Source organism: Rhopalosiphum padi, chromosome 2, assembly GCF_020882245.1.
Source record: "Rhopalosiphum padi isolate XX-2018 chromosome 2, ASM2088224v1, whole genome shotgun sequence".
NCBI lineage: Eukaryota > Metazoa > Arthropoda > Insecta > Hemiptera > Aphididae > Rhopalosiphum > Rhopalosiphum padi.
In genome coordinates this window covers 61,451,992-61,473,936 of record NC_083598.1, presented here as the reverse complement: position 1 = coordinate 61,473,936, position 21,945 = coordinate 61,451,992, and the positions used below count along the sequence as shown (strand labels likewise).

The window sequence follows — 21,945 nt, the reverse complement described above, 5'->3', positions numbered from 1 at the left end:
GTCGGGTTAATTTTTCCTATTGCTTCTTCGATATACATGATGAGTGATGACTATACAAGTCCTCTATTATTGTTCTATCAATTCACAGATATCTGCATACTTTAGTTAAATTTATAACTATAAACATTGTGGGTACTTCAACATTGCCTAATTGTGCCTACCTAACTAATTGTTTATATTAGTAATGTTGATATTGCTAATCTAGTTGGAAATTATTTAAATATTTCACGCTTTGACCAATTATTTTATTTTTTATTGTGTATGATAAAAATATGATTGTTCTAAAACGTTATTTATATCATATTAAACAATAAGACGAAAACTTACAATATTGGATGACTGGATAAGTGATGAGTCTGACCTTAAAAATTGAGTACAAACGATCAACGTCCTTATAGCTATTATTGTAGGTAGCAAGGCAGATTTCTACAGTAGGTACCAATATTATAATAGATACCTCCACATGAAAATTGTATGATTACAATTGTCGTTTTTAAGTGAACGTATAAGGCGTACAACACAAACCTTCAAAATATGTTCTTTTATTTAACGGCTAAAAAAAATTATGGTTTCAAAACAAATCATATGAAATGCATACCTACTTAAAGGATAAAATAATTGTGTTTATATATATGTTTTCTTAAAATGTTTTTCAGTTCTTCGACCTTCAAGTTGTTGAAATTCTAGTAGAATATAACGATATTATATAATATTCTGGAGGTATATCTGCAATATTATTGGTTGGTGCAGTATGCATTGAAAAACAAAGACCATCGACATTCGACAAGCTCGTTTTGAAAAATTAAACACGTAAGTTGTTTTCTATTAATCAAAAATATATTAATTTACTTCTGTACTTTATTTTGTATATGTATAACGCGCTTTTATTAACGATCGTGAATAATATTTAGCTACTAAAGGTAGGTCCTATGTATCTACAAACCAATAATACTTGAGTAATATTTAAAATAATGGTTAAACCAGTAAATATTTATATCCAAATGACGATATTTTTACTTATATAAACAAATGAAATCATAAAAAACATCATTTTATCTAATAATAAATAGGTATATAAAATAAAAGTATTTATATAATTCAATACTAAAATTATCTATACTTGGAAGAAGGTACTTAAATGTCATTATTCAAACAGTTTTAAAAATGTATAATACCTAACATAATAATGATATAAAAAACCAATAAAACGTTTTGGTAAATTTAACTTTTGATTCATGATGATATAATGACTTAAAAATATAATAATTATAAGAATACGAGTAGGTATATGGGTATACGAGGAGTTTAATTTAGTGCTTGATTTGGAAAATATATACTTAACTACTAGAGGTACACTGATTAATGGCATATAATATGTATTCATATAATTTTTTTTTTTATTAACCATTGACTCCATACAACCCCTTACCGTGAAACGATTTAAACATCTAATTTTAACCAATTTTTAACTTAGAATGTCTAAAAAAATTTTTCCTTGGTAAAATATTAGATTTTTTTTGGTTTTTGAAATTATCTTCTTATGAGGATCCTTTCATTAAATTTTAAGTCTTAGCTATTGAATATTTTATATATTCTTAACTTCAATATAATTTCCAAATGTTATTTGACAAATATGGTAATTATATTATTGATTATAGAAAAAATCATGCCGCACATATCTTTTATATTTAAAAAAAAAATTGAATATGAACTTATGAGAAAACTTATATTAGACTTTTAATATAAATTTTCATAATCAAACGAAAATTTTTTATCTATACCTATTTACTAAAATAAAAATTAAGCATTTTTCTACTATTGAAATTGTCTTCGGATTCAAATATACAAATACAAAAACCATATTATTAAATCAATACATTTATCGCTTCGTATCTAAAAGTAATGATGATTTGTATTTTTTTATTAAAATAATATTATTTAAAAAATGTATCAGGAATAGTGTTCATAAATCCTTGGGAACTAGGTACGATTGTGCAGGCATTTTCCACTGCTTAATTTGGGATTGCGAGAATCAGCTTTATGCCAATCGAGTGTTGAAAACGACGTTAGCACTACTTGAAAGGAAATGTTTCTCGCAATATATAAAGCAATGTACCATAATAGCATATTATAGGTGTAGTAGGTAGACATTACACATACATATGATTAATGTGTATAAGTCACTAGGAGTAAGTAGGTATTATGGTACATTGACACCGAACTACTCAAGAACACAAAAATAATTTTTAGATATAGCTCTATTTACCGCATAGCTCTATTTATTTTTTGGGCATAAATTTTGAAATAACTTACTTACCTACGTGGCTATGTGGTATAGAGATAAACGGCAATTTAATTCATCAAGCCACGAATAATTGAATAATCTTGAGTGTGCGGCGTATACACTGCACATGTCCTGACATATTACTTAAATCCTATTTATTTTGGTATCTATGTACTATGTGTTTATTATACAGTATATTAAAAATTTACAAGATATTAAAATCAAATATTTGACCGAGAAATGTCTAGTCATTTTAGCGATATTTACGATATTTGCGATATACTTAAATTGAACACGATGGGAAATCCTATGCGTCAAAACTGGTTCTTAGTAAAAAAAATTCGAAGCGGGTACCATAGATGTGAATAAACTTCCTACGACCGAGACGTTGGAGTACATGTACTCAGCACAAAATTATCCATTCAAGAAATGACGTTGTCTCTAATTTGACTCTCCATTATATATATATTAATTAGGTACCGTGCTATTCGTGTACCTATAGTAGGTATAATTGGTTATTGACCCCGTTGAATAAATTATTATTTTAACAATATTTATCGGCGTTCGCATTATTAACTTGTCTATAAGGTAGTTGGGTAAACATCACTGTATACATCATAATTAGGACTACGTATAGGATTTAAGACATTTAGGTATTATAGACTTCACCGTTAGAATACCTATACGTAGAAACGTAGAATGGCTTTTTGCGGTGAGTAACAAATGCATAAATTATACTGAAAATTGCAATATACCTACGATCCAATGTGTTATGGATAGAGCGGTTGAGAGAAGAAAATTTGTATAGGTACTTTCTTGTTCAGACGTTTGTTCCTTAGTAATTCATCTAAGTATTAAGAATTTAGGTATACTCATTGCTGTTAAATCCCGTGCAGCCTAATGCGCTTACAAATAGGTAATACCTACACGTATTAAATTATATTATTAAGTATTCATAAAATGTATACCTACACTCTTCAACAGTATAGGAATACCGTCTGCGTCTACGTCAACGACAGTTGAACGTTTTATTTCCTATAATTTATTTAAATCACAAACTATTTACGGAAGAGTAGTCACGTCATTATAAATAGTTTTTAATAGTTAAAACGACAAATTTGAGTGAAAACAAGAATCCCGTCTCGTCTGGGATTAAAAATTTGGTTCGATTTTCGAGGGCCACACTTTTGTGGTTCTTTCTGTAATAACTGCATAGTGACAATATATCTGTTTCCATGAAAAAATCTTTGAAACTAATTATTTAAATTTGTAAATGTACTGTACCAAAGTTCCAACTGTTCCAAGTAATACTACATGTAATAGTGTTTTAGTACTTTGATTTTTGTAAATAATCGCAAATTGTAATTAATCCGTCGATTATGGCAATATAAGACAAGTATAAACATTATTTTTAAAATATCACGTGATTTTTTAAAAACAATAATTTACTTGTATAACTAGCTGTATAAGATTATATTTATTAAATTTAACTCTTATACTTAGGTATATAATATGTAATACAATATCTACTAAATAATTTATATTATTACTGTTAAATGTTAATTTATACTTAAACTTTACTGTGGCTGTAGCATAATAACTTTTTTAATAAATTCAATTATTTCTTATTAATAAAATTAATTAGTTTAATTCATTAATTATGATAATATGAAATTATACAATTATACAATTATTAGAACATTTTTAAATATATTTTCTTATTACATATGTGCAAATGTTATATTTTGCGCTATTACACGGACTCACGGTTCTCAAACTAAATTTTATGCTTAGCAGAAACGCCGTGTAATAAAATTAATGTCGATAGACATTGGAATTGAACTTAATTAATTTTTGTCGAAATCGGAATGTCTATACGTATGATAATAAATTAAGTAATAAATCATAATGGTACATATTATGATTGTACTGCCGTATGCTGTCTACATTCGATAGTGTTTAATTACATATTATTATTATTTTTAACGAAGAAACTTGTATTCAGTTTTTAAAAACTCGTGAACTATTTCAAAATTTAAATTTTTATATAAAATTAAGCACTATGGGTTAAATGTGTGATTGTAAAATAGAAGGCACTTTTAAAAATCAATGAAAACAAAATCTAATGGGTTAAATTAATCAAACTCTAAATAATACCTATGATGCAAAAAAACGGGGCTGTCAATAGTGGTGTTTATAGTTGATAGCATGCGATTGGATCATTAACCATTTTTTATAGAGATTTTTTTGTGAACAGCATCATATACGATTCATGTGCCATCATTACATTTTATAAATATATAAAGGGTGGAAACTCTAAGGTCCAATACCTAACCCTAATCGTTAATGCGTGCCAAATGTATTAATTACTAGAATAATAATTATTGTTACTCTTAAACACAAGTGACATGAATTATAGCTAGGTATAATAAAAGGTTATGTAAAGGGCGTACGTATTTACATATCAGGTATAGCTGTATAGGTATTATAATAATAATGAGTACTGTTTAAACGAGAGTTGGTTCACCTTTAATACTTTTTAGGTCATTTTCGTAAAACCTTTAGATGATTTGAAAAATAACATCGTAGCGCATGGAATAATATTACTACGTATATAAGGGGTTGGTAACCTTTTTAACCACGTAGGCCTAACCTACATAATATAAGTTATAAATTGGAAAAAGAAATTAAAAAATTTAATCAAATATTAACAGTGTAAAATTGTAAATCAATGCGATTTCTGTAACTGCAATATATTTGTTAGTTTTTAATATCAGCTTGCAAACTTGTGGTTGAGATTCGTAAATATCAAGTTTAAATGTTTATCGCTAAAGTGTAAAGTGTTAATTTTTCCTATAATTTACAATTGAAAATGTCTGCTTATAAATACGTATACGTATATACTTGTAAAGTTTGAAACGTCGCTGTATCATTTTGTGTACAAATTGTCTATTTGTTTAAATGTAGATATAGCCTACATAGGAAGGCAATTTAAAGTTGAGATAAGATAAATTTTAAGCTTTCCGAAAAGAAGTTAAAACGTCGTCGTTTTGAAATTCAATGATTTCCATCATGTGTACATATACAACAAATTATTGTTGACAATTATTGGCATCATTTGTGTTTACTTTAAAAGGATTCCGGAATAATTGTACTTCTTTATTATACTTATAAAAATTATCAAATGTTGTCTAAAATTATTTTTGTAATTGTTTATTGATATTTAAAAACTTAGTTTTAGTTAAATCCCACTGCAAAAGTTTTATAACAAATTCAATCGCATATATACAGTACGAAAAATGGTCAATGTTTTGATCCAAATGATTATACAATAGTTTTAATTTTACTTGAAATTGCTTGAAATTAAGATATATAGGACAGCAAAATATCTTTTACTTTGTAATTTTATATTTAAGTCATTGAAAAATGTTATAATATCTATTAAATTTCTAAATTGAGAATCCATGTTTTGTTTGGTAGTTTAGAAATAATTTCATATTTGTATACATAAACATATCTATTTCCAATCATAAATATAAAAATCGTTTAAGTGCTAGTAGTCTACTTAACCATCTGATTTTGTAAAATATATTACGGCTTCATACTTCAATTCAATTTTAACCAAAAATTGTTGTAATTGACTATGACCCAAACCATTCAACCAAAATGTATTGAAGAAATTATAGCAGTCATAACTTTTTTCCATGCAAGAACTTTACAACACAATGTTTCTTAGCGAAAGAAAATTCATCAGAATTTCATAATCGTTTTGCAACATTATTTTCTTAAATTTTTTTACTAAGCCTTTTTTTAAGTGACTCATGTTTTCCCACTATTTGTTATCACTCTTACTAATTTTTTCCACTTTAATCCTAAATTGATTAGTGATTTATTAATATTTATGAACAAATTTTCTCTTGGGGTAGTCCCTTTTTAATTACAAAGATCAATCAGTACTTCGGAAACATTAAAATTAACATCAATCTCAGGAATAAAAATTAAAAATCACGCTGTATTACGTATGTTTGTATTTTCATTCATCGCGAGTGATAAAAATTAAACTATTTAAAAATTATATTTTATTAAATATTTAATAAAGACTTAAAATTATTTTTTTTTTGAAATCACTTATGATATTTCCAAAAGTCACTATCACTATGTTATTTTTTCAAAACTGAGTGTTTTTTAACAAATTATATACATAAGGGTTTAGCTTTGTTCTCAGCTATGAAAATATTAATCATCCCAAGAATTATTGAAAAGTTGATGTTTATCACAATTTTTTCTTTTTTCAGTCCCCATAATTATGTTAATGAAGTCATTAATTAAATTACGAAACCATTACAAATGGACGCAGTTACATATACACGAAATAAGCACGCGTTACAGTCGCGGGTTACATTAATCGCTACAGTCGTGAAGTATGTCGATCGTTTTTATCTTAAATCCTACTGGAAATACGTGAGCGCCACGCGTGTATAAACTATAAACAATTATACTATATATTTTTGGAAAAATCCCATAAATATTTATAAATTATATATTTTTATTTTTTTTTTATACAGCTTTTTTATTAAATCATGGTAGTAATATGATATTAAGTAAATTAGATTAAAGTTAAAGATAACAATATAAAGTAACTAAATATATACAATTATAGTACTACAATATATATTTTAAGTGATAGAAAAGGAGAGTTCCAAATCGGCTTGCTATTTTAAAACGACTGAGTGGTTGGTTTTTTTCATAGTAAGATTGAAATAAGGGGGCAGAATAACGTAAGGTGCAAAAGGATGTTTTAAAGTTAATTTGGGATATTTTATACATATACATTATAATTTATGCTGATAACTATGATTTTAAAGTCAATAAAACTGAATTATATTAAAATGTATTTGTAAAATATTTTTGGAATAATTTCGTGAAAATTTAACATCTTTTTGTGGGCCATAAAATATTGCTTCGCGGGTCGTGGGTTGCCGGCTCCTAATCTATAAAATTATATATGTAACTATATCATTTCCTTTCTGTACGATAGAATTTCGGGCTGCAGACGCATTTCCACTTCTAATAATTATATTTGAGAACAATAAGACTAATATCTATGTACACTTTTTTCTAAACTGTTTGATCGCTGTACATAATTCAATAATTATTGTAATTCATTCATTCGTTTCCATATGAATATTTCAAGTTCAAAATAAACATACCAACCGCAGTTATACACTAGTGACTAGTTAGTATGGGTACTGTCGTATCTGCAGTTTACCTACTACATATTACGTGTCACCCGAACCACCGTCGCGAGTCTCTTGTAAGCAAGCGATATCTATAATAATCTATACGCGAGGACGATGGACTTTAATGGGTTTTGCGTAATATCGTTTTATCACTTACAGCTAAGATATTATAGTGTAAGACGGAACGCCAAATGACACCACAACATAACGACTTATGGTGGAAAAAATAGACAGCAACAAAGTAATTAGTAAAAAATAAGAAAACGAATTAACCGCTGTTCTCCGATGTCGATATATTTTCATTAACATAACAAGTATTACGTCATAGACCACTTGTTACACTGCAGCGAATCGCCAACCGTAATAATTATAACAATATAATACTCGTGTTATTATATACAGTGTTCAGTCAACAGATTTGCGGCCATATATATATATGTATATATTTATTATATGTTATATACATCCTGTGGATAATAATATACAGCGCAGTGTACCCGACAACTACTGTAGATCGTATCACTTATGTCTTATAATATCAATTCCAGCATATAAGCAAGGATTTAATAATGACACATAAAAAACGCTTCGAAAACGAACTTTTCCTGTTCGCGAGCATAGCAACAATATATATATATAGCTATAGGTAATAATACGTATTATATTATTATTACGGTGCCTATATATACCTACTATTATATCAAAACAACACCACTTGCTATACGACGTGCCATAGCCGCCGTATCGCGGGTATATACCATCATCATTATAAACTGGCCGTCTCGCACGAAAAAATAATGACGTTTCACGTAATAACACCTGTGCGCGGACGATCGCAAGGCGTATTGTGTTTATGACGTGCGTTTCGCAATATACTCATATGTTATATTAAAATTCGGTTGCACACACCGCAGGACACGACGTGATGGTTGCTGGAAACTGCTTTACGGTCCCGACGCGTACGGCGCGGGGTAGGTACATAATAATATATACAATAATAATTGCGCGATAGGTAATAATAATGTCCGCCGTTGATTAAAAATAGTACAAGTGATAATCAATATCATTATTTTCGCACGCATGATATAGGATTCCGTTGGCGCGGATTCGAAAAAAAAAACGAACGGTCCGCGTCAGCGCCGCAACAATCTACTCGCGGATAACTACTATACAACTGGCCGGCCAGCGCGCTATGATTATACTATTATAATATTACGTATGGGTACCAGCTACGCGTATACATATAATGGTACCTATAATGGTATATATTAATAATATGATCGTTGATCAATGGTAATATTATATATTAAACACGATGATGCGAAACAGTAATGATTCCTCGGAGCGTCGTTTCCTCTATAATTTGTGCGCGAGCGTGTAGGTACGTATTATATATTACGCATATGCGCGCAGAGTTGCGATAACGTTGTCGGACAGCGGTTTTTACGTAAGAGTTTATAATATTATAATCGTCGTCGGATCCGAGAACGATATATTATTATCCTCGGGTCCCGAACCGCCTGATTCAAACTGCGTCATTCGTGTCCGAAATCTGCGAATAATAATTATTATCATCTATTATTATTATCGAGTACTGACGCAACTATGCAAGCGTCCGCGTAAAATACTCGACATTATGTTATATTATATTCTATGTACGCGGTTGGGGAACTGTGGACCAATTTTTCACCGTAAAATGGAATATCTCAAATTACATGGCCAACGGGTACAGTGCGATTATTCTTGTGGCAGCGATCTGAGTGATCAATTCCTTCGAATCACTGCGTTTGCACCCTTTTTTATCCAAAGTCCCAATTAGTATGTTGTTAATATTCTTATATGTTATGTATATACCGCATTACTACATAGTACATAATATGGATCAATTGTATAGGTACTTATTGATATAATACGATTAGTCAATTGTAAACGATCATAAATTCATAAACATTTCGTCGTCGAATTGTATATATTATTGTCGACGTTTTTCAATTGAAAAAATCAAAATGTTGTGTCACCGTGGATTGCAAGCTAGTGCGGCAATGACCATTTATTTGCGGTGGTTTTATTATTCTTTAACTTTTGAACTTATATACCAATATTATTGGACAACTGGCACAGTTTAACCGAAATAACTCAACCATGTCATTCTAAAAAAATGGTCACTACGGACGAGTGCTTATTATCGATTTCAACAATCAGTAATAAAATTTAAATAATAAATTATATAGTGTTAGTATACAAAGCTATTAATTGAATTGCAACCACTTTCATTATCGTTAAAATCAACGTTTTTGGAAATTCACTACCCAACACATTTTTTGAAGAAAAAAAAATGATAATTTTATAATACCTACTGTATTGTAATGATTTTTATTTATTTAAAGTAAACTATTGCCCCAAAACATTAATATTTTTCTAAAAAACAGATGTTTATCTTTATACGAATAACATTGTTTTTAATATTTATTCGATTATTGTATGTTATTCATAAACGCATACAAAACTACAGTTGTACAAACATATTATACACGTCAGCATTTGAACTATTGTGAATACCTACTAACAATAGCTAATTAGTAACCTATACCATTAAACAAATTTTGTTTAATGACATATCTAATTATGTTAATATACGATTTTATAATGTTATATATTAATAATTATTTTAATTGTCTATATGCATATTAGACAGTGTACCTATATTGGAGTATTACATATTTACGTACATTCAACAGAGTGGTAATAATAAGGGCGGTTTAACAAATATAATACCACTTTACAACCGACTTCTATTCTATACACTACTTAATAATTAATATAATATAATAAAAATTAACCCATCAGATTCAATTCACTCGGCTGTAATTTTGTATAACTGTTTATACTATAGGTACTTAATAATAAGATATAGAATTTATTTATTTAAATTTGATTTATTTTCATCTATACCTTTCAAAAAATCAAAACACAACTTTATAAGCGTTGTTCAATAAGCGAACGTTAATTTGAACACATGCAGGAATTTGTATGTTATTTATTTAATTTGAAGTCTCTCCGATCCTGTATACACTATACACAATACATCAATATTCAATCGTTCGTTATGATATCTATCATAATATATTCCCATAAATCATCTGTTACTGCAGTCTACAGTTGATCACATTGTTGTTTATAGTTTCATTTTTTGTTATTTTATTAATATCTTATAAGTCTTGTTCAAATTAATGAGATGTTTTTTTTTTTTTGCTAATACACTATAATATAGATATTAAAATTTAAAACTATGACTTATAGTTTGCTGAAATATCTAAATTCTTAACTAAACTGTTTTTGTCTGATATATATTTCCGTTTCTAAGTGTATTATAAAAAATTACAACAGAATTGTATAAATTATAAATTATACGGTTGCTTCAATCATAGTTCTATCTTCTATAGTAAATTCACATGATGTATCACATATTTTTCAAGGCTTAAGAGATTATACCTAAACGATTTTTAACAAGTATAATATAATGTATTATGTAATATATGTAATTATATTATTATATACAACAATCTAGATGTTGTATAAATTAATGTATATATCTAGTTGACGTTATTAGTATTTCCTATATATTAAAGATATGTATGATAAGTTGTTAGAAAATGTAACTACGTAGGTATCTATGTGTGGATGGAAACGTGTGAAGATTAACTTAAAAATAATAAATAGCTATAAAATGTTATATTCTTTACTTAAAATTAAGAATAAAATATAAGTATAATATATGAATCAATTTTCCGTCATAATTGTGGACTGTGGAGTAGGTATCTACCAACTATACCGTCCATACCGTACTTCAACGTAAATGTCACCAATAATCACAGAGCACAAGATGTTGAACATCAAAACATATATTAATACTTAACAGTTAACAAATTAATATTCTTAAATAACACAGGACACCTAATCAACCTAATATTATGGTGTAACAAGTTTATACAAATGTACGCATTTATATTAAAATAACATTTCTAAAAAGATTATTACGCAAAATAATTTATGTAGTGGAAGCTTACTAAAATAAAAAAGTAATATTTTAAAAATAAATATCGGAAAAGTTCTTAAAAATATATTGACGACAATGAAGTAGGTTTTAAAGATTTGTGCTAAATCAATTCAAAAATATCAGCATTTTATCTACATTAAATAAAGTTCGTAAATTTGAATTCTATTTATATATTTAGTATATAAGATTGCAGTATAGCAGACAATACAAGTAAGATTATAAAATAAAAGTGTTTATTGACGTAAAACATTATAAAGGTATCTAAACATAAATTAATAATAAAATAATTATTATCGTAACATAACCTTGAGTAGTTTCTATGCATTTTTACAATTTAGTATGTGTTTTAAGCACAAATTGATGTGATGTATTTATTGAATAGGTACCTAACGCCCATCTATAAATTGTTTTCTTAATAGATAATGACCAACATATTTTTAAGAATATAATAATATATCATTTTTGTTCTTAAAATACCCTTAAGTATTTGCAATAGAAAAGAAACTCAAAACGTATTTCTTGAATAGATAACTTGGTTTTGTATTTTATGAATTTGCTTTTCTTTAGTAAAACCAAACTAATCAAAATTATTCCGCCAAAAATAGTCAACATTTTTTACCTTAGAGTTGTTCGACAATCATGCGATTTATTGACAACTATTTTTCCTGTTTACTAATAATAAATAACAATTAACAATAGTTTAAAAGACAATACAAACCAATTATTTACCACAGTATTTCAATTGAAAAGCCTAACAACTTAGATATACTTATAATACAGTTACTCAGATACTCTACTTGCATTAAGAGGATAAGGATGTCACATATTGTTTTCTCTCTCTAGCCCACGCGCAACTAGACAAAACGAATTTACGCAGTCTAAGTAGAACTCGCTCAATTTTGGTTCTAGAGTAAATATACCTATTATAAAATTAAATTTTGATAATATTTCTGAGTACAAGATGATGAGTTTTTCCATTGTTCCCAATACAATGTTAATTATATTATTTAAAAATAACTATGAATTACAACATTTTTAAATAACCTTTACATTTTAAAAAATTTAATTTTTTTAAAAAAATTCAACGTCTTGTACTCAGAAATATTATCAAAATTAAATTTTATAATGGGTATATTTATTCTAGAACCAAAATTGAGCGAGTTCTACTCAGACTGCGTAAATGCGTTTTGTTTATGTTGCGCGTGGGCTAGAGAGAGAAAACAAACAGTGCGCTGACATCCTCATAATACAGATTTTCGATCCGTTCAATATTTAAGTATTAACTGCATAACGATCGTTTGTTTTTACTCGTTTAGTCATTTATCATTGACACAATATTATAATAATTGACCTATGAACAGATGCCAGTATACCTACCACATAAGACATAATAATACATATAAAATAATACAAATACAATACCAACGATTATAGTTGATTGGATTTACACTTTTACCTATACAGATTTATCTATTGCATGTACAATGTCAAATGTCAAATAAACGACGTGTCGACGTAGTATGTATAAAGAAATGTATGCAGGTTAGGTCCATTATATTATATAGGTATAATAGCCAACAGCGGTATTGTTCCAGAACTCATTGAGTGTTTTGAATAAGAATTTTTTTTATTAAGATTATTAAGGTTATATAATCATATGTATTATATCCATCTGTATATAATTTATTGGACAAAAAAAACTGCATTCGCGACATAGTGCAGTGTAATAACATACGTATAATATAGCATATTATAGTGTGTCACTGCCGTGTACGAGAAGGTTATACTCGCTGCAGAGAGTATCCACAAGTTATAATGTTTATCTGTTGTTTTTATTGTGATGCGAATTTTAGTCGATTTTTTTTTGTCCTCAGATGCAAACATTATAGGTTACAATCTCAATTTTCAAATCTCAAAGTTGTTACAGCTGTCATAAATATGTTATATTTTCTACATTCTCAAAATAAGTAAACCTTAATGATGTTCAACATATTTTACAGCCAGTGTATATCTGTTTAAGGCCGTGGAAACAAAACAAAACTGTCATATTATTATCATACTAGAACATGTGTATAACTATAAATGTGTGTATTATTGTAAATATTATAAGCTGATTAAAATGTATATTATTAAATCACATACTATAATTTTTATTATGTTAAACATTGTCGTATACAATATAGTCACTATGAGTTCATTAAAACATATCAATACAATAATTAATAATAATATTTTTAATGCTTTAATTGTTTTATCTAATTGGCTTAAAATATAGGTAAGTACATCCATATTTTATAATACATACCTATGAAACTACTTAACATATGGGATATTTTTGACCGACTATACGTGTCCTTTACCTTGTAATTCATTTTCATTGCAATGTTATTACAATATCCAAACTATATTATACAGCGGTCGAGCAGTCATACACCCTACCTAATTTTGATTCTATTATTATTATACATGAATACTTTTTTAGTGACTAGTTTTATTTTTTCGTGATTGACTACATCAACACGCGCTTATATTTTTTTGATTGAAACCCGTCTAATATCGTTCATGTTGTGATTTTTATAGTCAGATAGTTAGTGAGTGGTCTACCGTGTATAAATTACATCTTACACGTTTAGTTGTAAGAAAATATTTATTACGTTTTTTAAATTCATTTATCCTACCGATATTTTTGATAATAGTTTTTTGGTGCGTATAAAAGTCGGTCTAAAGTTTTTATAATTACCTATATAATTAATATAATTATACAATACATTACTGAAATATTAAAAATCGATATCAGGTATGATACACGCATATTATGTTAATTTAGTATAATTTATATTTACTTATATAATATTCAAGAATATATTTTTTATTTATTCATAATTAATTTGGATAAGATAAATATTATACTATGATGATTTATATCATATTAAAAATAATTAAAGAACGATTATACAAATATTCAAATGTAATATAAATTATATTATATAATAAATTTAATATAATGATTAGTCATTAGCATAACAACATAATTTATAATAATTTTAATGTACATGCAATATTCGTGACAATTGTTGACATTGAATCAAATAGGTAGGTAAAGTAAGTAGTCATAGTGCTGGATCTAAGTCTCGGAAGGCTGAGGTGTATTTATTTATATTGGAGGCCTTTTAAAAAAAATTAAAAAAGAAAATACTTCTATCCGATAATCTCAGGCGCCAAAATTTTGTCATGTTGCTCTTTTAAAAATTTTCCAATTAACTATTTAAAAATATTAGTATATATGGTATAATAAACATTCATATTTTCTTAATATGTACGTATAAAATAAAGACATACAATCAAGACGGCAAGATCGATATCCTATAACTTATAATACAATAACTGGGTATTTATAATATAAAATAGGTACCTATGTATATACTATTTAGGCATTTGTATAGTTTTTATAAATTAATATTTTTTTAAATTGTAATATGTGTACCAGTACCAATGTCATAATAAGAAACAATTGTTAACAAATTCAACAATTTAATTTCGTTATCAATTCTAAGCTTGTAAAATTGGGAAGAAAAAATGTTAAAAGGATATAATATAGAATATGCCTATATTTAATGTAGCACAATCATGTTGCGTTGTTTGCAGATAAAAAGGTAAAACAGGCGCAATCATTTTGAAGATACAGAAATTGTTTACAATAGTGTTGTTTTATTTAGAAATTTCATTTGATTATATTATATTTCATACTATATTTTTCTAGAAAGAAATTCATATAAAATGTTTAATTTATGTTATGTTTACAGTCATGTGCTCGTGATTTATTTATAGTCTTATTTTAAAATTTATTATGAAAATAGGTTTTCTTTTTTATCATTTCAGTATAATGCATTAATATTTTTAATATTTTTACCGATGTAAAGTGGAAAGATTTTTTTCCGTATACTTTAGGTTCTATGTATAATGGTTGGCGGTTGTATAATCTAATCTGATATAAAATGTATTTACGTAAGTAATATCAAACACTATCACTAAGTTGTATTCAAATATTAACTCCTTATTGCTTTATTAAGGCTACCTGGTACTATAATAATTGGTTGATGGTCGATAGGCATATTAATTTTAAATGAAGTGTGGAGATAACTGAATAATAACCTTGTAGATTTTAGGAAATCATTAAAATATAGTATTGTCTTAATAAATTAATCCAAAAACGCAGTATAGTCTGTTTGTAAGTTAATAAAAACTGACATTTATATTTTTTAAGAGTTTGGTATATGTGTTGCTTAATACGAAAAGACACAAAATATCAAGGTTTTTTAGAAGTTGTTTTTAAAAATAAAATACATAATAATTAGAAAAATAATCTAAATTAAAATACATAGCCTAAATTCCTTCTTTTCTTTGATAGTATATGAACGCCCATGAACTACGATTCTAATGTAGTTATTTAATATTCATATAATAAGATTTTACTTAATGTACCTAAATTATGTACATTTTATTGAAATAGCAATACAAACATTAAACCTTAAATATTTAAAACAAATATTTTACATAAATATTAGGTAAATGTATATACTTTATATATAATACATAATAATATGTATTATATAATTTTGATACATTTAAATAGTTTCTAGTTATTATGTATTGATTTTTATTCATCGGTGAATATCAATGGAGGCGTTAGTACCTAGACATTAGTGAATAATGAACAATCATAGTTAAAATTTAAAAAAATCATATCCAAATTTTATTCGTATATATATATATATATATGTACATTAAATACTTACTGGTTGTGAAACTATCTAAGCTATGTAGCTTTTATAGGTAAAAAACAGTAAAATATTTTATAAACCTATAAATTATTGTATTGAGACCAATTACCCAAAACGATCTGATTGCTCAAAAGTATTGATTTAAGTATAATAATATATAATATATTCAGTATAGTAAAATAAATATTACGACATGTAGTAAGCAATACAGTGATCTTAATATCCACTGACCATTGTAAAGTTGTAGGTATCTAGTGGAATTCCGAAAAAAGAGAAATATCTATTGTATTATTTAATGACTACTATTTCTTAATTTTAAACTATTAAAAATCTTTTAATTTGGTATCATAACAGTAATAATATTTTTTTAAATTAAACTTAAAATTTATCTCATGTTAATCTGAGGGTACTTGCAGCTTATTTTATTATTTTTATTTTTTTTTAATATTTTATGCTTTATAGTCAAAATATAACAGTATTTAACTACACACCGTGCATACGTAAACATAGTATATAAAGCTAGTTCAAATTTTATTTTACTGTATTATAAAATACAACAAATTAGAAGTTTGCATTGATATTCAAAATTATTGCTACTTTTAAGTAAGTAATCATTTAATTACCTAGGTTAGTTTATAAAAAAATTAAATGTCTATAAATGTCAGAATATTATTAAGAAAAATATAATTGTAAATAAAATAGTAAAAATATTTAAATAAATATTCAAAATTATTTATAAAAAGTATCTATGAAAATAGAAATATTCGATACATATAATTTAATTAGCTTATGCACTATGCCTATTATTTGTGCAGGGATTATGCCTAATGTATATATAGCCTGTCCACAAGAGTAAAAGTGACTAGGATTTTCCGGAGATTTAATAAAATGTTTATATTTAAGAATAGGAATCTTTTGAATGGTGACATTTATACAAAAACTATAGAGGAATTTTGTTGCATTACAAAGTTTAAATATACCAATATGCGTAAGTATGTATACCTACTTTGCAGTTATGCGTATAATTACTAATTAGGCATGTCAAAAGGAAAATGAATTTTTGCGGCTTGTAAGTATTTCGATTATATAATATAATCTTAACTTAAAGGTCATAAAAAATTTAATTTTCTCTTAGGTCCATCTCATTTTTTGGTATGTTAATTAAACTATTAAATATCATCCAACCGTTTTCCATAATATTAAAATAACAATGCAAATAAAATATATCTAAACAGAAAACTGACAGCAATAAAATAATGCTAATTAAATTAGTTATATACTAAAATATAAATAAACTTTGGTTATAAAACTAGATCAACAAATAAAAAAAATATTATTATTAATAAAAAATAACTTAATCAATAATTGGTTAAGACGAAAATAGTTATAATTCTTAAAAAAAAGTATGCGAATACAATTAAACCTACTAAGGAATTCGTTAATATAAATAAATAGTTCTGAAAATATGTTTTAAACAAAAAAACGATTTATTATATAATTATTTAATTAATAGTTTTCATTCCATGCTATAACATCTTAGTGCATAACAGTAAAGATAAATATCTGAACACAGAAAAATACAGAATAATTAAACAGTCTCATATATTTACAAGTTTGAATGACCTCCTATTGTCAAGTAGAAGGTTAAATATTATATTAAAAATTAGATTTAAAGTATCCATTTCCGTGGATTTAATTAGAGTTGACTAAAAAAATATTATTTATTTATTCTAAAATATTTTCTAGGTAAATTGTGTGTCTTGCAAATTTATCATTGTTTAAAGACTTATAATTAACGAGTAAGTACTCTGTACATCGAGAGGACGCTTTGTGGCCCAACAAAAATCGGTTCTTCTGGCTCTGCAGCCATCAACACAAATTTCACTTTGGCAGGGTGTCACTCGGATATTTACAGAATATGCATTATCTCGTTGGATAGAGTCAAGAGTATATCATAGAATTTTCAAACTAAACTTCTTATCAAACACGTTTTCAAAATACAAATTCATAATTAATCATAATTGATCCACCCCTGGTGCAATAAATAATTATTAAATTTGGTGTACAATTTTATGAAAAAATATTTTATGTAGTTAAATTGTTTGATTTAACTTTCATAAAAATCGAATGATTACATATATGGCTATATAAGAATATCCATAGTTTGTTTATAAATCATTATACTAACAAATAAATAATTATACATTATATGTTAAAAGTGTTAAAACATGTACCCATAAAATAAATAAGTTATAATTATGAAATCGAAATTTAAATTTTGTCCATGGAAATATTGAAAAAATATTATTTAGACAAGTATATATATTAAAATAAGTAGATAGATACTATACCTATCACATTTTTATTCTATAATTACATACCAATATATTAAAGCTTTTAATGCCGAAATATTTTTATTTTACACTACATTTTGAAGGAAATCGATTTAGTATCCCCTTGACCCATTGTTACTGTACAGACATACATTATTATTATAAGCAAACCAAATAAATATAGATAAATATATCTTATCAATATAGTTCTTTAGTAGAAAATAGATTATTATTTGAGAGAACCAGTTGGATAAATAATTGTTGATGTTCTGGACCATACCAATATGTTATAAGGTCAGATGAAATGCATATAATATAAATTAAATTAAATGAAAAAACTAAACTAATGGCTACATACAAATATTATTAATATTCGTAATTACAAGTGGTTGGACTTGATTTAATAAAGTATAATTTGATTATTTGCTGTTATCATTGACAATGAGTAAAATCTTACATTTTATGATCCTAACCTTCATTCCTCGTAGTAAATATTCATTAAAAAATTTCACTATTTCACTATTTTAACATTTTTATTTGTTTGTTATTTTTGGATCAAAACTATGACAATGACGATTCAAAACATCAAAGATGCTATTTATATTAAATTGTCGATAAAAATTTAAATTCAAAATAATTGTTCATACAATTTTTTAATAAAAAAAGTAAATTTATCTTTAGACATAATCTTTATAGATAACAAAAAAAAATATATAAATATATATATGAAAAAAATAACATACTGTTAAGCAAAAGTTGTTATAATAAGTTGCTACTTTATTACAAAGATTTATTTTGACTATGAAAGTATTTAAATTTATGAACAGTAAACACCTAGTAGGTACTGCTTATTAATTACTTCCTATATTAAATGACTCTTGCATCTTGAATTACATATAATTAATAGATTTAAACATATTTTTCTGAATACTGAAGAGCAAAACTTCTATAGTTGGGAATAGTTTTGATCTTGAAATAAATATTTTTTTTTATAACTCAAAATATGAAATATTAACATAGTTGCATACCAGTAAAATAACGTTTCTAGTATTAAAATAAGTATTATTTTATTTAAAATTTAATTGATAATTGGATAGTGGACATTCCTGTTATGTGAAAATATCATTCATCTCATATCTGAAAACAATGCGATTATTACCCTGAGAAAATTAATAAATTCCATGTGATATAACATGTAAGTATATTATAATAAATATTTACACCTTTAATATTTAATTGTGTCTAAACATTTTTTAGAAATAAGCAACAATTATATTTGCAAGAGGTTCATTGATCACCTTGGATTTCACTCAACTCCTCGATCCAAAGTTTATCAACTAATAAAATTCCTGGTAATCCTTCAAGATGTCTGACGTACAAATAGTGCAGAGACTTGTTAAAAACTAATATTAAATTGATGATTGGTGTTACTAAAACAAAATTATGGGAATTCCTATTTAAAGAACATTAAGATATTTCAGTTTAGATTTTAATAAAATTATGAAATTAGATTATAAATTATTAACTATATAGATAATACATATAATAATGAATACAATTTTACTAGATTCTTCAAGTATTATAATTTCAGTGTTCTAGTTTATGTGTTATCTAAATGGCTACACGAGACTAAGAATCATTATACCCCCATGTTTTAACTTTTATAATATATACTACAAAAATATAATAAAATATATGATAACAATAAAAACTGATTATATTATAATTTTCTGAATAAAATATTAAAATATCTAAACTTATTAATACCACGAAATAATTTTCATATTATTCTAAAGTACATCAGTATTGATTTATAAGTTATAAGACAAAAGCTAAATTTTTTGGCAAGTATTAATTAAACTTACGGAATTAAAAATGTAATAATAATTAAATAATGAAATAAATAGATAACCCTTTGGAAATATTATATGCTAATTCGTCTATTTCAAATTATTTATCTTATAAACTTATTGACTATTGTACCACAAATGTACAGATTATAGAATTTTTTAAATAAAAATTTAAAATGCTAATTCATTACTTTTTTATTTTATTTTAACTAGCTGCATAAAGGCAACTCAAACTTGGTTAGCATTAGTACATTACTTCTCCCCATTTGGCATCGTTTATTTAAATAAATAATACACAATATAGTTACCCTCGGTGAGTGCTTAAATTTTTTATACATTAGGCTTAGCCATAACGGGGATAGACTCTGACTTACTTCTTCACAGTTTACTAATCCATCAACTATCTCAATTCTTCAGAATCGTTTTTTGAATATATCCATCGATTTATCATTAAATTCAAATTTAAAAAAATCTATTACAGGGACCTATTCAATGCCAAAGTATGGTAAGTATGTATACTCGTACTTCAAACTTACTATACATAATATATATATATATATACATATATATATATTGTATATTAAAACACAACGAATTCTCCGGGTTTTAAAATTTAAAATCGCAATTTTAAGCGGTCAAGGCTTATTGAATTTAATCCTTAAACATTTTATTTTAGTACATTTATTTAAAGAAATATAAAAAGATCTGAGATTCTTAAATCATCCATATTATTAATCACAAATCACAAATGTGTTTTTCTTATCCTCAACCGTTAAATGGACCCATGGACATATTTATTGCATCAATAATTATAGTGGTTTTTCTAATGTTGTGACGTTTGTACTATGACTGAACATCGTATAACATATCTAACAGTCTAAGTGTATATTAAATTAAATGCATATTTTTTTTTTTGACCTTAAACTATATTATATACCCCGTACCATAATGTCAATAAAATAACAATCCACTTAGAAGTCGTATTTATTATTATTACATTAAATTAGACTAACATTAAATTGATTATAACAAAATATATATTTTTTTAATTATAAGAATTAAGAAGTTAAAAGTCATTTAGTAAAAAAATACTGACAAGATACTGAAAATAGAAGTTTTTCACCTTGGAGCAAGATAGTGTAGAGGTGTAGGTAGTATTATTATACTATAAATTTGAAAGTAATGACAAAGCATCGCATTGAAAAAACAATACTGAGCAAAGCTCGGTTAATTTAAGCAGTTGTGTAGTTTTTGAAATTTTAAGTACTCATAAAAAAATGTTGGTAAAGATTTTTAAAGTTTAATAAATAAATAGTTAGAATATGATTCAAGTAACCTTGGATAAAAATTTCAAGTCTTAGTACTTACATGAAAAATATATGAATATGTCTTATCATAAC

At 26.0% G+C, this 21,945-nt stretch overlaps 1 protein-coding gene across 1 annotated transcript in view; it reads left to right on the top strand.

Moving 5' to 3' along the window:
* The first annotated feature begins 14,188 nt into the window (after window positions 1-14,188).
* The window catches only part of LOC132918870 (ATP-binding cassette subfamily G member 4-like), a 38,678-nt gene continuing 30,921 nt past the window's right edge, over window positions 14,189-21,945 (top strand). The window contains exon 1 of the mRNA XM_060980202.1: window positions 14,189-14,378. The gene's annotated coding sequence lies outside the window, so the exon portion shown is untranslated. The remainder of the gene's footprint in view (window positions 14,379-21,945) is intronic.